Here is a 24,604-nt window from a genome sequence, read left to right as displayed (position 1 = left end):
AGCCTGCTTAGGATTCTCTCTCTCCTTCTGTATCTGTTCCTCCTCCTCCTGTTCTCTCTCTCTCCCTCAAAATAAATAAATAAATTTAAAAAAAAGGGGGGGAGGTTGCATCTAAAGGAGACAAAGTAAAGGTCAAAATAATATTATTTGGAACGATCAAAGATGTTAGACAAAAACTTAGAAGATATCAGTTATTAATGATATATATGTATTACAATAAATGAATGCAAATAATTCAAGGTTAGATGCCCAATTGCATTTCCATCTCAAACATGACCAAAAAAGTTTTGGGGGCTGTGCATCATATATATCATCAGATTGTGGAGATTATTCCAGCTCTCCAAACAAAAATGTTTATTTTTCACAGTAAATTTAACTCCTTTCTTTTTCTTTTTCTTTTTCTTTTTTTTTTTTTCAAATCATCCAAGACTGAAGAAACAAGTGTGGAGTGTGAAAATAGCATGCAGCATTTGACATTTTAAAATTTGTTTTCTACTAGTTCCCTACAAAGAATAGCCTGCTCCAGTGCTGGCCTGAGATTTGGACCACAACAAATGCTCAGCGTGGCAAGGTGAATACCTCGCAGCCTAGACAGTTGGCAATTTACTCAAGTCTTCTCGTTAGCATTTGTTCCACCCACTCCCTCCTCTGCCGGTTTCCTTGAGAATGCTATGAAAGTCAGGGAAGACACACATGTATGTATGGCTTTGAGAAGCGGTTTACATTTTTCTAACTTGCATGAACTATATTTATCTAAACGAAAACTTGGCTTGGAAAGGTATTTGTATTATGGCTAGGTCTGTTTGTCTACATGTCTTTAATTTATGCAGTATATGTTAATTACTTTTTTAATGTGAAAATATTTTGACATTGCTTTTTCTCATTTCTTTGACTTCTTGAATAATTTTATCGTGAGGCTGCCTCTGAAGCACATCTGCTCTCTGGGCTCCTAGCCTTTTATTCAGTGCGCACACCCTTCAGCACTGGTGCTCAAGCCTCTTGTTCACGAAATCTTAAAACATTTTTAGCAAATTGGAATATTATTACAGAGGTGACTGTAGGCAATCTCATTTTTGAAGGTTAATTCTGGATAATCACCCCATCTAGACATTCAAAAAAAGTAAAGATACACATTTAGACTAATCAAATTTGGACTCTTCATGTCCCAAGAACAAAACAAGGTACTTAGTTCTGAGCCGAGGCAGGTCATTCAACAAAATTGGATCTACCTGACCCTCTCAGAAGCTATATAATGTGTTTTATCTGTTGCCAAAGGATGATCAAAAAGATGCAATTGTTCTTTACATGAAGGGAAGCACCATGTGAATTCAGATATAACACTTCTTACCTGCTCTACTCTTAAAACCTAAGAAATGTCCATGAGGAAGGAGACATGTATTTGTGAACTTGGGGAATAGATTCGGGAAGGTCTCATCTCTTCCACTTAAATACATTTACAAGCTTTCTAAAATCAAATGCCACAACCTAGAGAGTGACAACCCCAGAGATGAGTCCCCTCCCCTGTCACTGTGCAGTGCACACATCACGTTCCTTATCATTATCCTCTTCTGACAAAGCATCTTTCTAATGGGTCATTTAAGTAACTGAAGAGAAGACAAACACATAGTTCAGAAAGGCTCTTGTTGACTAATCACTTTTCCACACAGGCGATAAAATTTTATGGTTTTTTAAGCTGGTGTTTCTGAAACATCTTGTTAAAAGTTACTATTAGGAAATGTTCACAGGTACAATAGGAATATTCCTTGCTGTTGCTAGCTTGATATCTGGCCTATCAAAGAATTTAAAAAAAAAGAAAAAAAAAAGTAGAACTGCAGTGCAGATTTTTCTCAGGGTATGTTGAAGCAGCCTTTGCTATAGCTGTGAGATTTTAAAAAGTATTTTCCAAGACATCTATCTTATACAGACAAGACTATTTTAAATTGGACTCATTAAATCATTTGTTGTCACAGCCAACAGCCGTGTGGAGGCTAGTTAACAAATGAAAAATGAGCCTTTCTAACTTGTTTACTTTATATGGATGCTTTCTTTATTTCTTTTCCCCCCCTCTGGTAGCACATTGACTTAGGGGATCTTGTTACAGTACTGCCTGACAAAAATTAAAAATGTGAAGGCTGAAAATACTATAGACATTACGCCCCAGTTCACATAAAATACTGGTGAAGGGCTTCCCTCTGATAGTGGTACCCAGGCCTATCTACTATTTCAAGGAAGGGAACCAATTAAAATCTCATTTACTTTGTTGAAAGGTAACACAGAATTACTTGAGAAACACAAAATTCTTGGCACAGAAAGAAAAAAAAAATAATGATCCTAAGTTCATCTCTGAGTTTTTCCTTGGTGCTCCTATTCTGCCAGCTCAAGATTGTTTCAAAAATATAGGTTAAAGTATCTTTGTTAATTTATCCACTCATTCATTCACACCTTCACTCCTTCAGTCATTCATTCATTCAATTGCTCATCCATCTGCTTCTAAATGCCGCAGTGGATGGAAGACGTCCCTTACAAGTTGGTTAGCAAGCAATGTTTTTCATTGCTGTTTGGTATAAATTAATCTTAATTTAATTTCAGTTTATAAATATTCTCTTCTTGGCCATTAGTTAAAAAATTTTTTTTCATGCTATTGCTTTTTTAGTGATGGCCTTAAAAATATGTTTATTTGTATATTCTTTTGGTTTCATTTTTCATTGAGGAGCTATTTTTAAGGTTTCCTTATTTTTGTTTATTTCCTAGTAGCTTTTACTGGATGTGTTGTCAAGTAGTAAGTGAAGTAGAATGGTATTTTCTGATCAGTTCTGTGCAATACTCTGTGTCTCAGAGCTTACAATAGGAAAATGTTGATGATGAAAAAGAACTTTGGGAATAGGTGAGTCAACGTTTGAGCCGTCAATTTCACTTCCACCAATTTTCTTACTTGTAACATGGAGAGGACAGGCCCATTAGGAGTTACACTGAAGAGAAAATGAAATATATCTAGAGTTCCTTGCACCAGCTAGACACTCAATAAATGAAAACTTAAACAAACAAACAACAAACAAATCAAAATTCTTTTGAATGATCAAGTGGTATCCAATTTTCTGCCTGGTATCTACCCTGGGTCCCTGTAACTTCTTCAGCTTTCTCCTATGTGAAGAATGACTAGATTCAACTGTATCTTATGCAAATATTTGTATTTTTTTGTGTATATATATTTTTTAATGTTTATTTATTATTGAGAGAGACAGAATGTGAGCAGGGGAGGGGCAGAGTGAGAGGGAGACAACAGAATCTGAAGCAGGCTCCAGGCTCTGAGCTGTCACCACAGAACCCGACATGGGGATCGAACCCAAGAGCCATGAGATCATGACCTGAGCCAAAGTCGGATGCATACACGACTGAGCCACTCAGGTGCCCCTGCAAATATTTGTATTTTAAAAAGAGTTCAAATCAGTTTAGGTTTTTGAGGTAATGGGTATTACTTGAGAATTGGGTGCTTACTGATATTTGCAATAAAACCCAATTTAGGATTATCTACATTTCCATACACATGTTTTTTCCAGGTCATGAATAACAATGTTAAATAAGCACAAACCTCACAACAACCCTAGAGATAGCAATTTAAAATACTCCTACAATTTAATTTATTCATATTTGTCATTCCTCTGCTCTGTGGTCCTGTGGCCAGTTTGCTTCATAGAATATTACAGAAAGCACATGTGAACTAATTCCTCAAGTTATTGTATTTCCTTCATATTTCCCATTAACTCATATATTCTATACTTTATTCATTTGGTATTTCCCCCATTTTTGCAAAATGTTATCTTCCTTAACTTCCTTTCCTATTTCTCTGGTTTCCAAGTTTGAGTTAGATATAACTCATCCGTAGTATTGTATTCACTCCCTCAGTAAATTGGTACTGAACGCCTACCATGTGCCAGGCCTTCCTGGTGCTGAGCAAGCAATAAATAAAACATAGTCCCTAACTTCTTGGAAGTTACATTTTAGTGGCATGCAGAGAAAGGCCAATGATTATTGTATAAGCAGATAAACAATCTGAATTGAAATAGTGAAGAGTGCTGTAAAGAAAATAAAGGATGGCAATGAGAAAAGGACTTGGCAGAGTAGTAGTAGTAGAAGGGCAATTATTTCAGCCAAGATGATCAGGAAAGGATTGCCAGAAGTGGGACCTAACCATGAGATAGGAACAGTATTATAGGCATAAGAGTATCAAGTTGAAAGGTCCCGAGATGGGAACAGGTTTGGCATTGGAAGCATTAAATGAAGGTTAGTGTTGCCGGGGGGAGTTGGATAAGGGAGAGCATGGCAGGAGTGATGTTGAAGAGGTAGGTAAGAGTCAGGTCATGTAGGGCCTGTCATGTGGCAAGGTGTTTAGATTTTTCTTTTTCTAAAGGCAATGAAAAGACATTGTGGTGTTTTAAGCAGCAAAATGGATTGATTTGATTTGTGCTTTCGGAAGATCATTTTGGCTGTTGTGTGGAGAATAGACTGGGGATTGTGAGGTTTTAAGTGTTGAGGCAGGGAGACTAGTTTGGAGCCTACTGCAGTAGTACAGGTGAGAAGTAATGGTGGCTTGGACTAGGGTTTTAGGAACGAAGTTATAAGAAATTGTCAGGCCTGGGAAAGATTTGGGCGGCAGTACCAAGAAGACTTGCCGATATGTTGGATGTGAGAAGTGATGAAGAGAGTGCCGTCTTGTTGGATTTAGCACCTGAGAGACTGAAACCTACAGAGCAATTGTCACGCGGTACTGTCATCCCTGTATATCACTTGATGCTCTCCTGAAGAGCCTGGAACATCCTTGAAAAACAGTAACCCTTACTATTTATCTTTGGACTACCGATACCATTACATAGGTCCTGTTGAGTAAGTATTTGTGGAATGAATGGAAGACATAGAGGTAAATCTAAAATTATTCGACCTGACAGAATAATTGCTGCTGTGTTAAAAACCACAGGGCATGTGGTGCAGTATCAGAGTAAAGGATACAGGGGTGCCTGAGTGTCTCAGTCGGTTAAGCATCTGACTTCAGCTCAGGTGATGATCTCCTGGTCTGTGAGTTCGAGCCCCAGGTCAGGCTCTATGCTGACACCTCAGAGCCTGGAGCTTGTTTCAGATTCTGTGTTTCCCTCTCTCTCTGCCCCTCCCCCTCTCACACTCTGTCTCTCTCTTGAAAATAAACAATAAAAAAATTATTCAAAAAAAGAATAAAGGATATGACTTCTTGGCAACACACTTTATAGAATATGATTCACACAAGCAAATTTGTAGTCCAGAAAGAAACTGGAAGTATTTACAGGTGAGAAGCGAGTATAAAATACATTTATGGATAGAAAAATATATACCTTCCTATCTGAATGATAAAAGCTCACAAATAGATAAGTTGCAGGTCCTTCTTTAATTGCTTAAAAGAAAATATAACTACCTTAAACTTTAAGGTGTTGTTTGTGATATCAGAGAGATATCTGTATCAATGAGAACACTTTTGGACACAACTGACCTAAGCCCAAACCCCAATAGTTCAGGTAGAGAGAATACTTACTGGCTCATAAAACATAAAAAACAGGATAAGGTCTATCTTGGAAAATGGATTCAACAGAGTTTGTTTGTTTGTTTATTTATTTCAACAGAGTTTAAATGAGGTTACCAGGGGTTCTTTTTCCTTATTTTATAGCTGTGTTCTTTACTTTTGCTTTAGTTTCATTCTCAAATGGGTACAAGAAGGCAACATCTATTCACATCTTCCGATTTTCGGTGAGACAAAGAGACTTTCAACAGTGGAACAAATGTCTTGAGCCTGGCTCTCATTGGTTCACTTTATTTTATTTATTTATTTATTTTTAATTTGAGGAGAGAGAGAGAGAGAGAGAGAGAGAGAGAGAGTGAGAGAGAGAGTGAGAGAGAGAATGCATGCAAGCAGGGGAGAGGGACATAAGGAGAGACAGAATCATAAGCAGGTTGCATGCTCAGTGCAGAACCCAATATGGGGCTCGATCCCACAATCCTGGGATCATGACCTGGGCTGAAATCAAGAGGCTGATGCTCATCTGACTGGGTCACCCAGGTGCCCCTCATTGGTTCACTTTTGATCATATGCCCAGCCCTAAACCAATCTGTGTGGCAGAGGAGAAGTGGTTCCTCAAAGGATCTTGAGATACTATTGGGAACAAGAAATGGAAAATGGCAGAATGAATAAGAATGTTTTCTGTCAATTTTTAAGTATGTGTGTGTAGCTTCATTATTTTTTTTTAAAGTAGATGATATTTAGAGGTACATTAGGCTTTCAGCTTCAAGAATGTAAAAACCTTCCATTATTTTTGTGTCCCTGGGACTTAATATGTCCACTCTAAAGTAGGCACTCAATAATACTTGTTGAATGAATGAGTAAAAATGAGATGTTCCTTAGCTTTATAGAAATCTTTGCTGGACTTTGCTATAGACTTGTGTGATGAAACAAAATAAGAATTTCTGTGCATGTGTATAAATAGTTGGGAAAAATTATCCATAGATCATCAAAATAATGCAAAGAAGAAATTGTTAGATTCAATTACAGTATCCTGAAAAGGTTTTACAAGTTGAGATTTTGGCCTGCATTTTAAAATTTGGATTCTTTTTTGATCTCTTTCACCTTTTAGGTATAAAATAAACACCATATTTCCTATGGCATTTCAGAGAACTGAACTTGATAATTCTGGCAGTGCTATTTTGCTCTTTCAAGACATTCAACAGCAAGCACATATGTGTCTGACTAAATGTCACTGTGCTTAAGATTTCTATAATTTGGATTTGGAAGCTGGTGAAGGGAGAAGGAAGATAGAACTTTTTAGTTCCTCATTACTCTGTCCCATGATGTTTCTTTGTTCATTTGATTCTAATGATTCCAACAGGAGTTGAAACAAAAACAAGGATTGGCCTACCATGGGTTAATTACTTAGTAGAAGGGCTATTTCTTGAGTCTGACAGTGGGGAATGGGTCAGAAAAGACTAATTAGACAAGCTTCAAGTTCTAGAGAAATGCTAGTGGAACAGGTGAAAATAAACTGGTGATAATTGAGGGGCTAATTATCCTCCACCTAGCAATTGGCCACCAGGTGTTCTGTAGCACATAAAAGAGGGGCTGACAGAGCAACAGAGGCTGTTTGTTTTTTTTTTTTTTCTTTTTCCTAGAGAAATGAGGAGAGTGGGGGAAAAACACACACACACAAAAACCCCCAAGGACTTTGAAATCTATAAAATGGTGTTTCTTATAATTTTTCACTTGTTCTTTCCTGCTGCATTGGGTAGAAAACTGGACCAAGGATATGTGCTTGTGTTTTGTTTTATTTGCTTTTTAAAGAACTAGTGTCCCTTCTAGACCGTATATCTATGAGGAATTTCAGTGTTCAGTATACATAGACATATATCCTTATCATTAAGTTTATGGTAACAATCCATATGGCACATTTATTAGATGGAAAGTTTACTGGAATTTAGAAAGGCCATTATTAATAACAGAATGGAAACCCATCAGTCTGAAAGAAAAAAATAAAGTAGCTTTATTTCTCCTTGCAGCTTTCTTTCTCCTCTCTTTCTTCCTTACCCCAATCTTTTAAAGGTCCCTAGAATCAAAATCACAATGAAATACCACCTCACACATGTCAGAATAGCTAAAATGAACAACTCAGGAAACAACAGATGTTGGTGAGGATGCTGAGAAAGGAGAACACTTTTGCACTGCTGGTGGGAATGCAAACTGGTGCAGCCACTGTGGAAAACAGTATGGAGGTTCCTAAAAAAATTAAAAATAGAGCTACTCAATGACTTAGCAATTGCACTATTAGGTATGTATCCAAAGGATATAAAAGTGCTGATTCAATGTTTATAGCAGTCAACAATAGCACAATAGCCAAATTATGGAAAGAGCCCAAATGTCCATTGACTGATGAGCGGATAAAAAAGATGTGGTGTGTATATATACATACACACACACACACACACACACACACACACACACACACACACACTTGAATATTACTCGGTGATCAAAAAGAATGAAATCTTGCCATTTGCAACAACATGGATGGAATTAGAATTTACTATGCTAAGTGAAAAAAGAGAAAGATAAATACAATATGATTTCACTCAATGTGGAATTTAAGAAACAAAACAGATAAACATAGGGAAAGGGAAGGAAAAATAAGATAAAAACAGAGAGGGAGGCAAACCATAAGAGACTCTTAAATACAGAGAACAAACTGAGGGTTGCTGGAGGGGTGTTGGGTAGGAGGATGTGCTAAATGGGCGATGGGCATTAAGGAGGGCACTTGTTGGGATGAGCACTGGGTGTTATATGTAAATATAACTAAATTCTACTCCTGAAATCATTATTACACTATATGTTAACTAACTTGGATTTAAATTTTAAAATGTAGAAAGAAAAAATAAATTAAAAAAAAAGAATTTGCAAATAAATAAATAAATAACCCTAGAGCCTAGGAAAGGTCAGGGAAGAAACTTCAACCTCTGCCTAGGGCCTATATTCTCTCTCTAATATTTCTCTATTCCTACACAACTGAACTCCTTGGAATTGATTTCTTTCCCTCCATTTTTTTTCTAAGAGAAAATAATTTATTTTTTAGATGAATGTAGGGAATGAGGATTTTCTTTTTTAAATGTTTATTTATTTTTGAGAGAGAGAGAGAGACAGAGCACAAGCAGGGGAGGGGCAGAGAGAGAGGGAGACACAGAATCTAAAGCAGGCTCCAGGTTTCAAGCTGTTAGCACATAGCCCGATGTCGGGCCAGAACTCATGAACCGTAAGATCATGACCTGAGCCAAAATCAGATGCTTAACTGACTGAACCACCCAGGTGCCCTGGGAATGAGGATTTTCTTAAGGCCTCTCACCTCTTTCTCTCAAGGGGAAACTTCCAGATTCCAATTTGTCATCCTAAATCCAGAGAACTTAATTTACTTTAAAAACTCACGTTCATTTTAGGTGCTAGAAAACCCTACCATAACTGACTTTGATGAATGTAACTTTTCAGAACAATGGCCATGCCTGATTAAAGGAAGACCCATTCTTAAATAAGTCCTGAAAAATCAAGAAACTTTATTCTTGACCTCTGACCACATTGATTAGAGAGTCCTTAACAGACCTGTGTATCTGATTTCCCTACCCTCAGCAGGTCCTCAAAACTGAGAGCATTATACAGGGAGGAGGAGAATAGAAATAATACAAAAATACATATGTCTTCACAAGTAAGCCTGAATTTGATGGAGAAACAGCAAGGAAGGAAGATGGAGAGCCAAAATGAATGAGACTATATTCCCTTCATGGTCTGGATGTTGTGAATAATTATCCTGAATAAAGGAATACTGAATTGTTTTCAGCAGCTTCTGATTAAGGAAGCCATATACCTCCTAAAAGATTTTGAACCAAAAAAAAAAAAAGTTAAAGATTTGACTTATTAAGAAGTAAGCTTCAGTTATGTGGGTAATTATCTACTCTGGGCTATTTTGGCCTTGTTTTACACCATTCAAATGAGGCACTACTGTAGAGCAAAGCCTTTTTCTTTTTTCTTTTTAAAGTAAGTTGCCCCATATAGAATCATCAAAGGTTTATCACTTTCTAAAAGCTGAATGAAGGATCAGATAACATTTGTATTATAAAATAGATTACTTTTTCATTTTTCTGTGTTTAATATGTATGTAGAAATTAGACATTAAAGATCAGAGAAAGGCTACAATCGCCTTTTTCTTTTATTGTGCAAGTACCTGTCTAAGAAGTCCCCAGACTTAGAACTAGGCATTAGGAGAAACATCTGTGGAGCAGGGAGTCATGGGGATGAAAGGTTATAGATAAGAGAACTCTGAGTGTGGATTTTAATCCACTTGGGAAACTGTCAGCAGCATAATTAGAAGAATAACCTGCATGGGGACCATGCCGAATGCAGCTGCTATAACCACAACCTATGACAATTTAGAAAATCCATCTTTTTTAGCCTTAAAATAAAAGCTTTTCCCACCTCCAGGACTGTCTGGAGAGTATGTCCTCTGTAAACTCTGCATGAAGACTGATTTGAGATTACTGAAAGAAGCATACAGCATATTTCATTGGGGATACATTTCCAAATTAGAACAGCTTTTCTCTTAAAGTGTTTTATCTTGTTAACTCTTCAGTGGTTCGAAGTTCTTGGTTTTGTATGGCGCATGTGTTCCTTTTTTTTTTTTTTTTTTTGAAAGCATACTTAGCCAAAGTCTAAATTCTTTGGGAAGAAAAGTCAGGATGGCCTGATTTAGTCAGTGCCAATAGCCATCAATTTCCAGGAGAAAAGATAGGGGAATAAATAAATCAGCCGAGTACCACGCTAAAACAGCTAGACAGGCCAAACCATCTATTACCCAGAAAACCAACACATACAGAATAGAAGGAATGGAGAGAAAGAGGGGACTATAGATTCTAAGCCAAAGTAGTAAATTTTATAAACACTGTAAGCTTTCAGGAGTACACCTGATGTTTTCATTAGGTAAGTGTTGTTATTGTTTGCAAGTAACAAAAATTCACTGAAGCTAGTAAGGCAAAATAATTGAGATATTCATTTGTGACTTTGGATGTTCTTCAACTTCTTCCTTCATTTACAATTGATAGCCAGGCTCTTTTTTTTTTTAATGTAGTTATTTCCCTCTCTCCTTTATTTACTTTTCAGTTTTATTGAGATATAATTGACATACGTCACTGCATGAATTTCAGGTGTATAACATAAAGGTGTGACTTACATCTATTGTGAACTGCTTACCACAATAAGTTTAGTTAACATTGATCATCTCATATAGACACAATAAAAAGAAATGGGGGAAAAAATTATTTTCTCCTTGTGATGAGAACTCTTAGGATTTATTCTCTGAATGACTTCCCTATAAATCAAACTATGGTGGTAGCTATACCCATCATGCTGCACGTTGCGTCTCTAGTACTTATTTATCTTGTAACCGGAAGCTTGTACCTTTTGGCCACCTTCTGCCAGTTTCCCCTCCCCCCACCCCACAAACTCTGGTTACGACAAATCTGATTTCTCTTTCTATGAATTTGGGGTTTTTTATCCCTGTATTGTTTTGTTTTTTAGATTCTACATGTAAGTGGGATCATATAGTATTTGTCTTTCTCTGACTTATTTCACTTAGCACAAAGCCCTCAAGGTCCATCCATGTCATCACAAATGGCACAATATCCTCATTTTTTATGGCTGAATAATATTCCATTGTATCTGTGTATATACATATACATACCACAACTTCTTTATTCATTCATCTACCAATGGACACTAAGTTTGTTTCCTTGTCTTGGCTACTGTAAATATTGCTGGATAGCTGGGCTCTTTATATTTCATATCTTCGGAGTCATTTGCAGGTTCTAGATTAGAAGTTGCTTGAAGGCACTAGCTCTTTCTATCCTTTACGAAAGCCTAAACTTCTTGAACAGATTAGGATAGAAAAAGAAATGCTCTAATGAGACTTTAGAAGGGAGAGGGTGAAGGCAAGGGCAGGGCTTTGTTGCTCTCTCAGTTCAGTGAAAGGTTGGCCTTTGTAAGTCCTGTTGGTAGCAGGGTATTGCTCAGTGCTTATGACAGTGACATCAGAAGGGGTATAACCTCAGAGGGGATGGAACCGCAGCCACTGCTAAAGCCTAGACCTAAGGCACAAGATCCTCCAGCAGCACTAAATTTTCATACACACTAAGTACAGGAAGATAGCAGTGAGCCTTCAGATCCCAAGAGACCTTGAGGACTGAGATGATGTGTATCGAGCACGAATTCCTGCTGACTAATGGCCCCTTACTGGAGGAGGATTCCTGAGACATTGGTGTTGCCCAAGACCCTTGAACCTTTACACAGCACTTTGGGTGGGTGTGAGAGTAGAAGTAATAACCAATGAGGTACAGTTCCAGCCAGTATGGTAGGATGAGGACTGGGAGATGAATTTAAGCAGACTTAGAAAAGTAAATAAAATTTGATATTTTTCATAGTTTACGGACCAAGATTTAGACCCACTGTACTTAGGAAGAAGTGAAAATTTTATCTTAAGTGTAAAATTATCTTGTGATCCTTGCTTATATCCGCATACCTACCTCCTTCTACCACCCTCCTTGCTTACTGTACTCTAGCCAGGCTGATTAGTCCCCAGTCTGCCTGCTCCTTTATACCTGAGGATCTTTCTGTTTAAACCTCCTTTTGCCTGAAAGATGCTCCTTCAAATATTTGCATGACTGGCTTCTCCTCACCCTTCAGATCTTACCTTAAATGTCATTTCCTAGCAGAGGTTATCCCTGATCGTGCTAAATAAAAAGATCCTTCTCTCAAACACACTTCTATGGCAAAACAGTTATTCTCAATTACCCTGCTTTATATTCCTTCTTAGGAAATATCATAAACCAGATAAATAGATATATAGAAAAATAGATAGGCAGACAAACAGATAATGTATTATTTTTCTTGACCTGCCATTCCAAACACCACAGACCGAGTGGCTTAACAACAGAAATGTATTTTCTCATATTTCTGGAGGCCAGAAGCCCAAAGTCAAGGCATTAGCAGGCTTAGTTTCTTCTGAAGCTTCTCTTCTTGGCTTCCAGATGGCTCTCTCTTGCTATGTCACATAGTCTTTTCTCTGTGTGTCTTAATTTCATCTTCTTATAAGGACACATATCATACTGGATTAGACATCTTGGCCTACCCATTCAGCCTACTTTTCCTTAATTACTTTTTTAAAGGCCTCTAAATATAGGCACATTCTGAGGTACTAGGGATTAGAACTTCAACACATGAGTTTTGAGGGGATACAATTCAGCCTGTGATAGATAGTTAGATAGATAGATAGATAGATAGATAGATAGATAGATAGATAGATAGATTATAGAATCTTAGTAACTTATTTTGCTGGAGAGAGATACTCATCTGGCTGTGGGCCTAAGGGAAGAGGTCTGGGGCCCTCCTACTTGCCCTAATCCTTACTTTCCTACCTTCAGAGACACCTGGCATCTTTAATTCCTAAGACATATGATGCAAATAGCATGAATCAGTTTGCTTCTTTTGATTTTCTATAGCCCACCTTTACTTCTTTCCTCTACCCGTCACTTAAGAAACCATAAAAAAACCTCAAATCATATTCAGTTATTAGCCATACAGCTGTTTCTCGTGTTCTGAAATATTGTTGGCATTTCTTACTGGCTGTTCTTTTTTCCCTTATTCACTTTGTTATTTTCATTTTATACATTTTTTTTTCTTCCTTTATAATCATTCTAGTAGGGTTTCATGATGGTGTGGAGATAATCTGCAGATTTAATGCTTCATGGTTAATTTAATCTAGAATCTGCTGTATCACTTTTAGCTTTGTTTAACATGACTTTAAGGTCCTGGGGCACCTGGGTGGCTCAGTCAGTTAGTTAAGCGTCCAAACTCTTGATTTCAGGTTAGGCCATGATCCTGTGGTTCGGGAGTTTAAGCTCCGCATTGAGCTCTGGGCTTACAGTGTGGAACTGCTTGGGACTCTCTCTCTTTCCCTCTCTCTACCCCTCCCCTGTTCATGTGCACTTTCTCTCTCTTAAAATAAATAAATAAACTTAAAAAAAATGACTTTAAGGTCCTAAAACCTGGTTCCAAATCCTGGTGAGATCCTTATTATTAATTGTGCAAAAGTTCTATTCTTGGTGATCAACATGTTTATTTTTATAGAATTACATAAGAGGGAATATTATCTAGGAAATTACAAACATTATATCTAACATTGGTTCTAGTTACTATGGATTTGGTGAAATTTTTATGTATAAACCTGGGTCAATATATAACAAAATGATACCACATCACACAGTAGCATTTAGATCATTTAAAAAAAGATAATCTGGCCCAATGTAGCTTTTGATTTCAGTTCTCATTACTTGCCTAGACAAACCTTACATATAGTCCAATCAGATCGTCTGCTTATTCTCCCACCATGGCTCAGATATTTCAGCTTGGGTGCTTTTGTTTAGTGCATTTCTTCCTTCTAGATAATTTTAAATGATGATTCATCTTCATTTGTTAAAGTCCTTTCCATTTTTCAATGCCCACTTCAAAAGTCATCTTTCTTGGTGCTCTTACCTAGATATCTGTTCTGTCTCTCCTTTGAATTTAATATTCCTACTTCTCTTCTGACCCTTACTTGACTCTAGTCAACTTGTGAGTGAACTTGGCATATCATTCTTACTACTCTAAAAGCATCTAGAAAACAAAGTTCTGGCCAATTCTTCATGAGTGCCTATGTCACTACTTTGCATTTAGTAAGAGCTCAATAAAATCCGTTGATTTGAACAGAACTCCCAGGTCGCAGTAACTTTAGTTGAAAATTAATGGGAAATATAAACTTATTTAAATAGTAATCTCTATGAAATAATTAGAAAGCGAAATCTGCTTTTAATACTATCATGTATCCTCTTGCCAAATTAAAACCCAACCAAAACATAAATCCAAAATCACACTTAATTTTCATGTTACGTAGGTAATGTGGGGATTTTTGTTTTTGTTTTTGTTTTGTTTTGTATTTATAGAAATTAGGGCAGTGTCTTGAAAACTGATTACATAGAGTTATAAGAAAGGGTTTTAGGATAAATTTAATACGGGCTTAAAGATCTGTCAGTCTGTTAGGTACAAAAGACGTAAGGAGTATCTTTGGCTATTATTAGACTAACAGAAACGAAGAAGACATGAGTTTAAAAGATATTCCTGCTAAAGCAGAAATGGGAGCAGAGATCAGTAGTTTAAGAAGGGAAAGGAGCACAACTAAGCAGATGATACATCTAGTAGTTTTTCCCCAAGAGGTTTTGAGTATAAAGAAGTGGCTCTACCAATGTACTAAAAGCCCTTCAGGGAATCATGAAGCTTCGGTGCATTGATCTGTGCCACGGAATGGGAAATTCAGAGGAGTGAAGATAGGTCGGCCTCAATAATTTCAGAAAACTTTGACTCCTCGAAACCAACACACATTTCAATATAACAAATAGTATAATTTTTCAATGTTGTACAGCATTATTAGTGAGTTACAACCAAGGGTTTTCTCATCTTGCTTGTTCCACGGTTATGTCATCAGGGACAGAAACAGGGCAAATTTTCTTTTTCCACATTCTGTACACATGACCAAGCAATGGCATGTCACGAGGAAGATGAAAATACAGGAAGATATAGGAATAGGCGTTTTTAAATATTAAGCAAAAGGAGTACCCGGTACTGTGTCATAGATAGTACAACTATCTGCTCAGCAAATGAGTTCAAGTTTAATTCCTCAATCTAGTCAGGGGTGCTTATTAAGTGTTAATTGGTAGTTCTAAGCTGATATGAAAGAAATTATAAGTAATCAAAATACCTTTTCCTGTATTGTTGAAGTTAGCAAATCGTGCTGCCAACATAGCTCCACAGCATGTTAGAACAGGTTATGACATCAAATAACTCATAGTTGCTCATTATGCATAGGAGGCCTAGTGCACAGATTTTTGAAGTCTTTTTGTCCAGTGCCCAAAGCTAATTAGTGGAAAAACCAGGACTAAAATTCTAGTCACCCCTGTTTTGGGTTCACTTGGTCTTTTTCTACTCATCACACTGCAGGGGTGTGATGAGTAGAGAAAACAAGGCAGGGTTATTGAGCAATAGATGTAGAAACTATTCTGATCATTTACCATAAAGCACTTTGAAGCCTCATTTCTTTTTTTAATCAGGAGAATCTATAAAATTCTTTAATCATCTTTAGGTGTGGTGCCGTGTCTTTATATTCAGCTAAAAAGAACGAGTCATAACTGTATGCCTTCATTCATTCACTTGACCAGCATTTACTATGTTCCTACTATGTGCTAGTCTCAGCAAAATCTATTGTTGCAGTTCATTGAGAATATCCTTAACAGTGGTGGGTTTTTATAATAACTTATTTTTTTAGAGAGACAGAGAAGAAGGGCAGAAGTAGAGGGAAAGAGAGAATCTTAAGCACGCTGCACATCCAGCACAGAACTCGATGCAGGGCTCTGTAAGGGGCTCCATGAGATCATGACCTGAGCTGAAATCAAGAGTCCTATGCTTTTTCGACTGAGCCACCCAGGCACCCCAATAGAGGTGGGTTTTTGATACAAACAAGTGCATTCAGAGAGTTTAAGGGGAAATAAATAGGGCTTATAAAGTACATATCCCTGTTTTGCTTAAGACCTTTACATGTGGTACCCAAACTATTTTCTTTGATAGCTATAAAGAGTTCCTTTAACTTCGGTCAGTCATTTGAACACCAATCCCTTCATTCCAGAACTGTTGAAAATATAGATAAATCATCTCACATTTCAGTCTTTCACCTGGTAAGTATGTAGCGCAGTCATATTGTTATGAACAAAGATATGGGGAAACAGGACTGGTCCATTATTACAGATAAGATCTTCTGGTTTTTAAGGAATAATGTTCGAACCATAATGTTATATAAAAGTGAAGTAATCTTAATAGCTGTTTAACTCTCTTGCTGGAACTTGGTTATTGGGCACCAGTAAGGAGTTTTTGGGGGGCATTTGTAGTGGATTTCTTTTTATAGCTTTCATGATTATTAGGCAAAACCATGTCATGAGAATAGTAAAGCCATGCCTTTTGCTTTCTGAGCAGGTCTCTGTAAGCAATTTAATATGGTTCACCGAGAGAGGGTATGGTAGCTAGTCCATGTTAAGCCTAAACAAACTGCAGTAGAAATTGAAATGGTTGTTCCTGGCTCAATTCATGCCCCTGGATTAAACTGAAATATTACCCATGTCATGTAGGGATATTGAAGAGAGTTGTAATTCTGTTGGTTTCAACTAGGTACTGCCAGCAGTAACTGCCATATGAAAAACAGTGAAAATACATTTCCCGAAGAATTATTAGTAAAAGGTGAAACTCCAACAAGGAGTGCAATTCAAAATAGTAATAAAATAAAGAATAAGGAAAATTATTTGCTATCTAGAAGAGTAAAATTATGGAAAGCTGTCATCAGTGAAATTACCCTCCTCATAGAATTACAGAATTGTTTAGATTTCTCTTACCGCTGCTGTTGAGTAAGCTAAGTTTACATTGTTTCCAGAGATACACACATTATATTATTTATTTCCATAACTGGTAAAATTCCAGCATCATAAATAACTTTCCCACAGCCTGTGTGGTTTTATTTAGTGTGTACATATTAATGCCTTAAATTACATTTCTATAGCACAATGAGCATACTAATAAAATCACAGCCGCTTCAGTGACCTTGAGACTGAACCTCAGTCCTTCACCTACAGAATTTTAAAAATACAGACATAGAGGAGGCACAGGGAAGATGCATAAGTAATTGTGGATTCAAAGCATACGTTTATCTCTGGGAGTATTTGCTCCTCAAATGTTGTTAATATTTAAATATACATTTTCGAAAGCAGCCATTCTCTAATAATAACTCTTGCAACCAGCCTAAAATTTTGCAGCCTGCCAATCTTCCAGTTAGACCCCTTAACTGTGCTGGTCTCTATAATAGTAATTGTCAATTTGACAATCCCTCTAATCACCACAGCACTTTGCAGGTATTAGCCAGGAAATTTCCCATAACTCCTCTGAGCTGTAGCTCTCTGCCTTCTTAAAGGAGGGACAAATGAGCATAAATGACTTGTTCTAGAACTGCAAAGAAGAGTGAAAGACAGGTCTGGGATTAAAATTCTGGGATCAGCAACTACTAAAATCAACCTTCTGGTATCAGCAAAGCCATTTGTGGATTTTGGTTCCCTCATGAAAAGTGAAGCATAGAGACATGAACATATTCAAGACTCTCACAGTCAAGCGTATTCATACTTTGCTTCTGCCCACATAAGTCTAGGTTTCCTAATTTGTAAGGTTGAGATTACAGTGAAAAGTAAAACGGGACGAACAAAAACTCTAAAGTAACAAGAAGTTTTTGAAATACTATTACAACCTGGAGTGATCCCAAAGCTCACTACTGCTCAGCCCTCAGAAAATACTTGAGAAAAATCTCGTCTCTGAGAATGCTACTACTGAGGACGTTTCGGGAAGGACAGTATAGACTTTGTGGTTATCAAACAACTAAGCATTATGCCTGTTATCCCTTACCTTTTTTTTAGCTGTAATGTTACCATCCTATTTAAAAAAGTAAGCAGACAAGGGGTACCTTGGTAGCTCAGTCGGTTAAGCACCTGACTTTGGCTCAGGTCATGATCTTGTGGTTCATGAGTTCGAGCCCTGTGTCAGGCTCTGTGTTGATAGCTCAGAGCCTGGAGCCTGTTTCAGATTCTGTGTTTCCCTCTCTCTCTGCCCCTCTCCCGCTTGCACTCTGTTTCTCTCTCTCTCTCTCAAAAATAAAAAGCATTAACAAAATTTTTTTAAAAAGTAAGCAGACAAAAAGTACTTTTTGGATGGTTGGTTTTATACTATCTGCCATTTTGAGGAAAAATTAAAATGAGAAAGTATATTTTTAGAAATTATTTACATTCTACAGAATATCTTTACATTCTACAATAAAATATTTTTATTAAAATTAGATCAATATGTTTTTCTCATAATGGTAGTATATACTTATAAAACAGTTCAAACCAGTACCATTGAACACTATGAAAATCAGAAAATTAAGATTTGGTTACAATTTACTTAAAGTAGAGGAGAGGATAGAAATATAAAAACAAAACAAATCAAAACAGAAAATCTATCTATTAGGATAAAACCAGAGGAAGTGGAAGAAAAAGGAGACATGACTAATTAACATTCTAGGCAATTATTAGTGTGCTCTACTTCCTGGAATATTCTAAACCATAAGCTCACTGAATATTTCAGACCTACAAAGGTAGTGAGAGAGATTATCTTTTAATATGATGTCTTCATTTAATACTGCATTTCCTTGATTCTAAGACCCACATTTTTTTCCACATTTTAACATCACTGAAATTGAAATGCATCCTACAATCAAAAGTATCTCATTATTGCTGTTGGCTAATGTTTCCAAATTTCTATTAAGTATTCATGTTTGGGATTCATTAATGAAAAATCAGAATTTAAGAGAATTTTCAGGAATTCCCTGAACTATGTTATTCTGCATTTTTCACAACACACTATTTATGTGTTTTAAATAATGAGTGACCATGGTAATAAACAGTGGATTGTTTTTCTATGATAGGGTTATACTGAGAATTTCAGAGGTTTACTATTTAAAAACAGTGAGAAAATGCACAGTTTGTAGATAACCCATAAATCTGCCTGATATAAACATCATAATAAGACACATTTATGAAGTTAAATAAAAGTTATTTAAAGAAAGAGTTTGCTAACCATTTAATATTTAAAAGTTCTTATTCTTAAAATGAAAATTTTAAATATAAAAGATGAATTGACCCATCTGATAATCTTGATCTTTGTTTTCTAACAAATATTCCAGATGTTAAAAACATTTCTTCCATTTTAATCAAATCAATATCAGTTGATGAGTTGCTGTTGATTTGATTGAATTAAGAGTGTATTCGAAGCAACCTCAACTTCTTCAAGTTTGTTAAGGTACGTGCTGCTTCATATTAACAACCACAAAAATGAGGGAGTACTATTTTTTCAACTTGCCTTGATTTTGATGTTGATATCAATATTGCTTTTGCTATTTCATATCTTAGATCCGTTTCCAATTTCATTTCGTAGTATTCCACAACAATATTCTCAGCTTCCTTTTGTTGTATCTCTTTTGTTAAAATATTTACAAAGAAGTGTACTGATACCAGATATCCAAACACTACAAAATGCCAGTGAACATTTCTGGGAAGTATTAGAATAACATAACATTTGAATTTCCCAGCAGGGAAAACAGTACTATACAGAGTCATAGTCGAAATTGCTGCTTTAAGGACTCAAATTTGTTAATTCATGGAATACTGCTCATCAAATTTTTGTGACTATACAATGTTATAAACTTAATAGTTATTTTATTTGCAAGATTTTTTTCACTATTAGCTGCAGAAGCGGCTATAAATTCACATACAACATAGCAACAACTGCAAGCAAGAATGATTGATTAGTAATGTCTCTCCATTGATTGTTAAGCTTTAATTTTCACAGGAAAATTATAATATTTTTCCTGTTTTCTCTATTGATTTTTGTGACAAGATTTTTGATTCAGAAACATGTATAAATTTCCTGAGGATTTTCCATGTGGAAATGCTACTGCCAACCAGACAACAGTTAGGATACAGTTGTTACTTGTACATTTGTAAATGTCAGTATATTGAGAATCAAAATTTACAGAATGAGTGTCAGCAGCTTAGAAGAAAACCTCAGAGATACTATAGAACACTTTTTAAAATCTTTAACGGGTTTCAAGGGAAAGGTAGAAGAGGGGATGTATCAAAAATGTTTAACACTGTTTCTTGAGTTTCAAAAGCAAACTAGTTCTGCATAATTGCAAAGCCTATTTAAAAGCCCAGTGATAAAGCCTTTAGTTCTCTGAGCATTTTTTTTCTTTGAGCTGCTATATCAACAATAATTTTAATGGCATACAAGATGTTATAGTGAAGGGAAAAATGGACATCAAATAACTCAGAGTCAAAAAGTGATTCCAAAGAATTGGAGTCTGTAAGTGAAGGTATTTTAGGGCTCTAACCAATTTAGTTAGCTTAAATTTTCCTTTTTACATAGGCATATAATAAGTCATTAAGTTGTATAGTTGTATATAATTAAGTCTGAGGTCTCCTCATAAGTATTAAGTGGGATTTCAAAGTGTAAGAAAGTATTTCTTAATAGTTTAATTTGTAGTGTTTTTTATTGGTACATAACATAATAATACATGTTATAATCAGTGATATCTCAGATTGGATAAAACAATATAGATGCAGGAACTGAGGCTGAGAGATTACATGACTTCTCAAACACATCTGATGTTTTGCCAAATGTGCATACAGGATTTAAAACTGTATATATATATTTACATATATTTATATATATTTAAAGGGGCGCCTGGGTGGCTCAGTTGGTTGAGTATCTGACTTCGGCTCAGGTCATGATCTTGCAATTTGTGGGTTCGAGCCCTGCATCGGGCTTTGTGCTGATAGCTCAGAGCCTGGAGCCTGCTTCAGATTCTGTGTCTCCTTCTCTCTCTACCCCTCCCCTGCTCGTGCTCTGTCTCTCTCTCTCTCTCTCTCTCTCTCTCTCTCTCTCTCAAAAATAAATAAATGTAAAAAAAATTAAAAAAAATTAATTCTAACATTTTTTAGGCCTAACTATATTGATACACATAGATTAAGTACAATAATTTTAACTCTTGGATAGTATTACATCCAATGAATATCCCACAATTTACCAAATTCCGTACTGATGAGCTTTTCCAATGTTTATTACTAACAATGCTGCAGTAAGCATCTATATTAGTTAAGGCAAACTTAGGTGCTCTAATTACAAATCCCCAAATATATGATGGCTCAAACATCATAGGACTTTATTCCTAGCTCCCAGACAGACCAAAATGCACATTCTTGATTGGTGAAGGTCCTCCTCCAAGGAGGAGGGCCCAGGTTCTTCCATCTTAAGAGTCCACTCTTTTTTATCTTATGGCTTTCAAAGTCTCAGCTTGTTTGCTTCAAGCCAGTGGAAGAAGAAAAAGCATGGGGATTATTATTTGGCTGTTTTTTATGGGACAGATCTGGATGTATTGCACACTAATTCTACTCACCTCTTGCTAGAATTCAGTTACAGGGCCACAACTAATGATAATGAGGTTAGAAAATGTAGTCTAACTGTATGGCCAGGAAAAGGAGGATATAGGTTTGGTGAAGTGCTATCACTTCCTGCCACAAAATCCGTTATGTATGTCTCCTTGTGCCCACTTATGAGAGTCCATCAAGGACATATGCCTATATGTGGAACTGTTGTGGGTCTTAGTGAATAAATCTGACACTTGATTAAACATCAGTCACTATAAGTGTTTTACTATTCTCACATCTTAATCAATTCTTGAGATTATCAGTTTAAAACAATATTTGCAAAGTGATAACTGCCAAGGAGTATCTAAGAATTGCTTTAATTTGCATTCTCTTAATTAATAGTAATATCGAGAATCTTTTCATGATTATTGGTCACTCAAGTGGCTTTCTTCTATAAATTCCCTACTTCTATCTTTTGCTCACTTTTCTATTATCTTTTACTTTTGAGTAGTATTTGTTCTTCATATATTGTATAACTAATTTTTTTAATGTTTATTTCTGAGAGAGAGAGAGCACATGACTGGGGGAGAGGCAGAGAGAGAGAGAGAGACAGAGACAAAGAGAGACAGAACCTGAAATAGGCTCCAGGCCCTGAGCTGTCAGCACAGAGCCTGATGTGGGGCTCGAACTCATGAATCATGAGACCATGACCTGAGCTGAAGTCGGACACTTAACTGACTGAGCCACCCAGACACCCCTGTCCTTTCTATATTCTAGATAATAATTCTTTGATGGTTATTTTCATTGCAAACATATTCTCCCGGTTGTGGCTTATATTTCCATTGTGTTTATGCCTCTTGACATACAGAAGTTAATTTTAATGTACTTAAATTTATCCTTTCCTTTATCTTTTATCATTTTCTGTGTTTTTTTAAGTTTATTTATTTTGGGACAGAGAGAGTGAAAGAGAGAGACAAGCAGAGAGAGAGCGGGAAAGAGAGAGAATCCCAAGCAGGTTCCTCATGGTCAGTGAAGAGCCCGATGTGGGGCTCGAACTCCCAAATCTGAGATGAGCCACCCAGGTGCCCCATTTTCTGTGTCTTATTTTAAAAAATTCTTTCTTCCCCTGATATTATTAACATATTTGTCTACATGTTTTTATCTAAATATGTGTTATATTGCATTTAACGCTTTGTTTTTTTTATATTTAGCTTTAAATGCAATATAACATTTATTTGTAGATAAGTACAAGATAATGATCTAACTTTATTCCATCTGGATGGCCAATTGTCTTAGCACCACTTTTGAGTTTTCCTTTCTTTCTCATTTGTAATTATATTTGTATGATATATGATCTCCCATATATATCTATTTCTATGTTCTATTCCATTGCAACCAAACTTTAATTTTCTGATTTTTATAGTGTTCAATGATATTAAGCTGTTTTATAAGTATATATTACATTCATAATAAAAAACACATTAATCTAATTTTTAGTCTAAAAATTTTAAGGTAGAACATAAATATATTCTGTAGAATGTAAATAACTTGGAAAATAAACTGTTTTCTTATCTTCAGCTTCTAGAGTCAGCAAGAGATCCTCAAATTAAGATGGAGTTCCAAGGCAAAGATTAAATGTGTATCACCTGGTAACATAGGCTAAACTGAGGAAGCCAAGTCAAACCTATGTGAAGACCCTTCTAGAAAGCATAAACTTGTAGTCTCATGGAAGCCTGATGGGCCCAAAGAATCTGATTACATAAAGAGGCAGGTCTAAAAAGGCGTCATGAGTGCGGCTTTGACCAGTGGAGTTGACTCGCTTCAAATTTATAGATAATCCATAAAGTTCTGAAGAAAGAACCAGTCTGAACTAAAAGAAACAGAGGCTGTTGGGGATTTGAAAAGGCCTTTAGGCCTTCAAATTTGTATAATCAAGAAGCAGGCTGCGAAGACGGCCCAGCAATCAAAAGAGAACATATTTTCCAAAGGCTTCATCAGGAGTGGACAATGAGGATGATGGATAGTGGTGTAGCTCATAGCAGATGCAACCAAAGTCTGGGTAATAACCAACTAGAGATGCACTTCTGAAGCATCGGGTGGATCAGAACCAGTGCTTGATCAACAGATATTCCCTGTCCCAAAGTATGGTGGGTTGGCAGCATTTGATCAGTTGGATTTTCAGAATTGCTATTGGAGCAACGGCCGCTGTGTGATTAGCCTGTTCTACCATTTGTATACTGGGTACACTGGGTGGGACGGAGGGGAGGAGGTTCAGGGTTACTTTTTTTTTTTCCTAATTGACCTACTGTACTCTTTTATTGTCTTTATTTTTTTAATTTTTATTTTTGAGAGAGACAGAGAGCACAAGTAGGGAAGGGGCAAAGAGAGAGCAGGACAGAGGATCTGAAATGGGCTCCACACTGATAGCAGAGAGCCTGATGCAGGGTTCGAACCCACAAACCATGAGACCGTGACCTGAGCTGAAGTCAGACACTCAATCAACCAAGCCACCCAGGCTCCCTAACTTTTTTTTTTTTTTTTTTAAGTTCATAGGTCTCTGGATTAAGAGAAATTGCACTTGGACTTTATATAGAACATAAGAATCTCAACCTTGAGCCTGGCACCATGATTACATTAGACATTTTAGAGTCCTAAAGTAAGAGTGCTTGTGGTAGTTTGAATCATCGGTCCCTGTTCTTCATTTCTGGTAACATACCTCATCATGGGTAAAGCACATTTCCTTACTTTGACTCTGTGGTTGGCCATGTGATATTTCCACTTGACCATTTTTTCTTCCATTTTCATTTTATCCTTCATCTCTAATAAGCAAAACCCAAATGCTTTCTTTGAGACCTGCCCTCTTAGAAGGTCAGGTACTTGGGGAAATGTGCATATTTAATCATCTACCCAGGCACACATAATTTACTCA

At 36.5% G+C, this 24,604-nt stretch overlaps 1 long non-coding RNA gene across 1 annotated transcript in view; it reads left to right on the top strand.

The window, feature by feature from the left end:
* LOC131504563 (uncharacterized) overlaps positions 1-23,773 on the top strand; it is a 39,092-nt gene extending 15,319 nt beyond the window's left edge. The window contains exons 3-4 of the long non-coding RNA XR_009258056.1: positions 500-571; positions 23,254-23,773. This is a non-coding gene — a long non-coding RNA (uncharacterized LOC131504563). The remainder of the gene's footprint in view (positions 1-499; positions 572-23,253) is intronic.
* Positions 23,774-24,604: the final 831 nt, after the last annotated feature.

The sequence above is a fragment of the Neofelis nebulosa genome, chromosome 2 (assembly GCF_028018385.1).
Source record: "Neofelis nebulosa isolate mNeoNeb1 chromosome 2, mNeoNeb1.pri, whole genome shotgun sequence".
NCBI classification, from domain to species: domain Eukaryota; kingdom Metazoa; phylum Chordata; class Mammalia; order Carnivora; family Felidae; genus Neofelis; species Neofelis nebulosa.
This window is presented reverse-complemented; position numbering and strand designations above follow the sequence as displayed.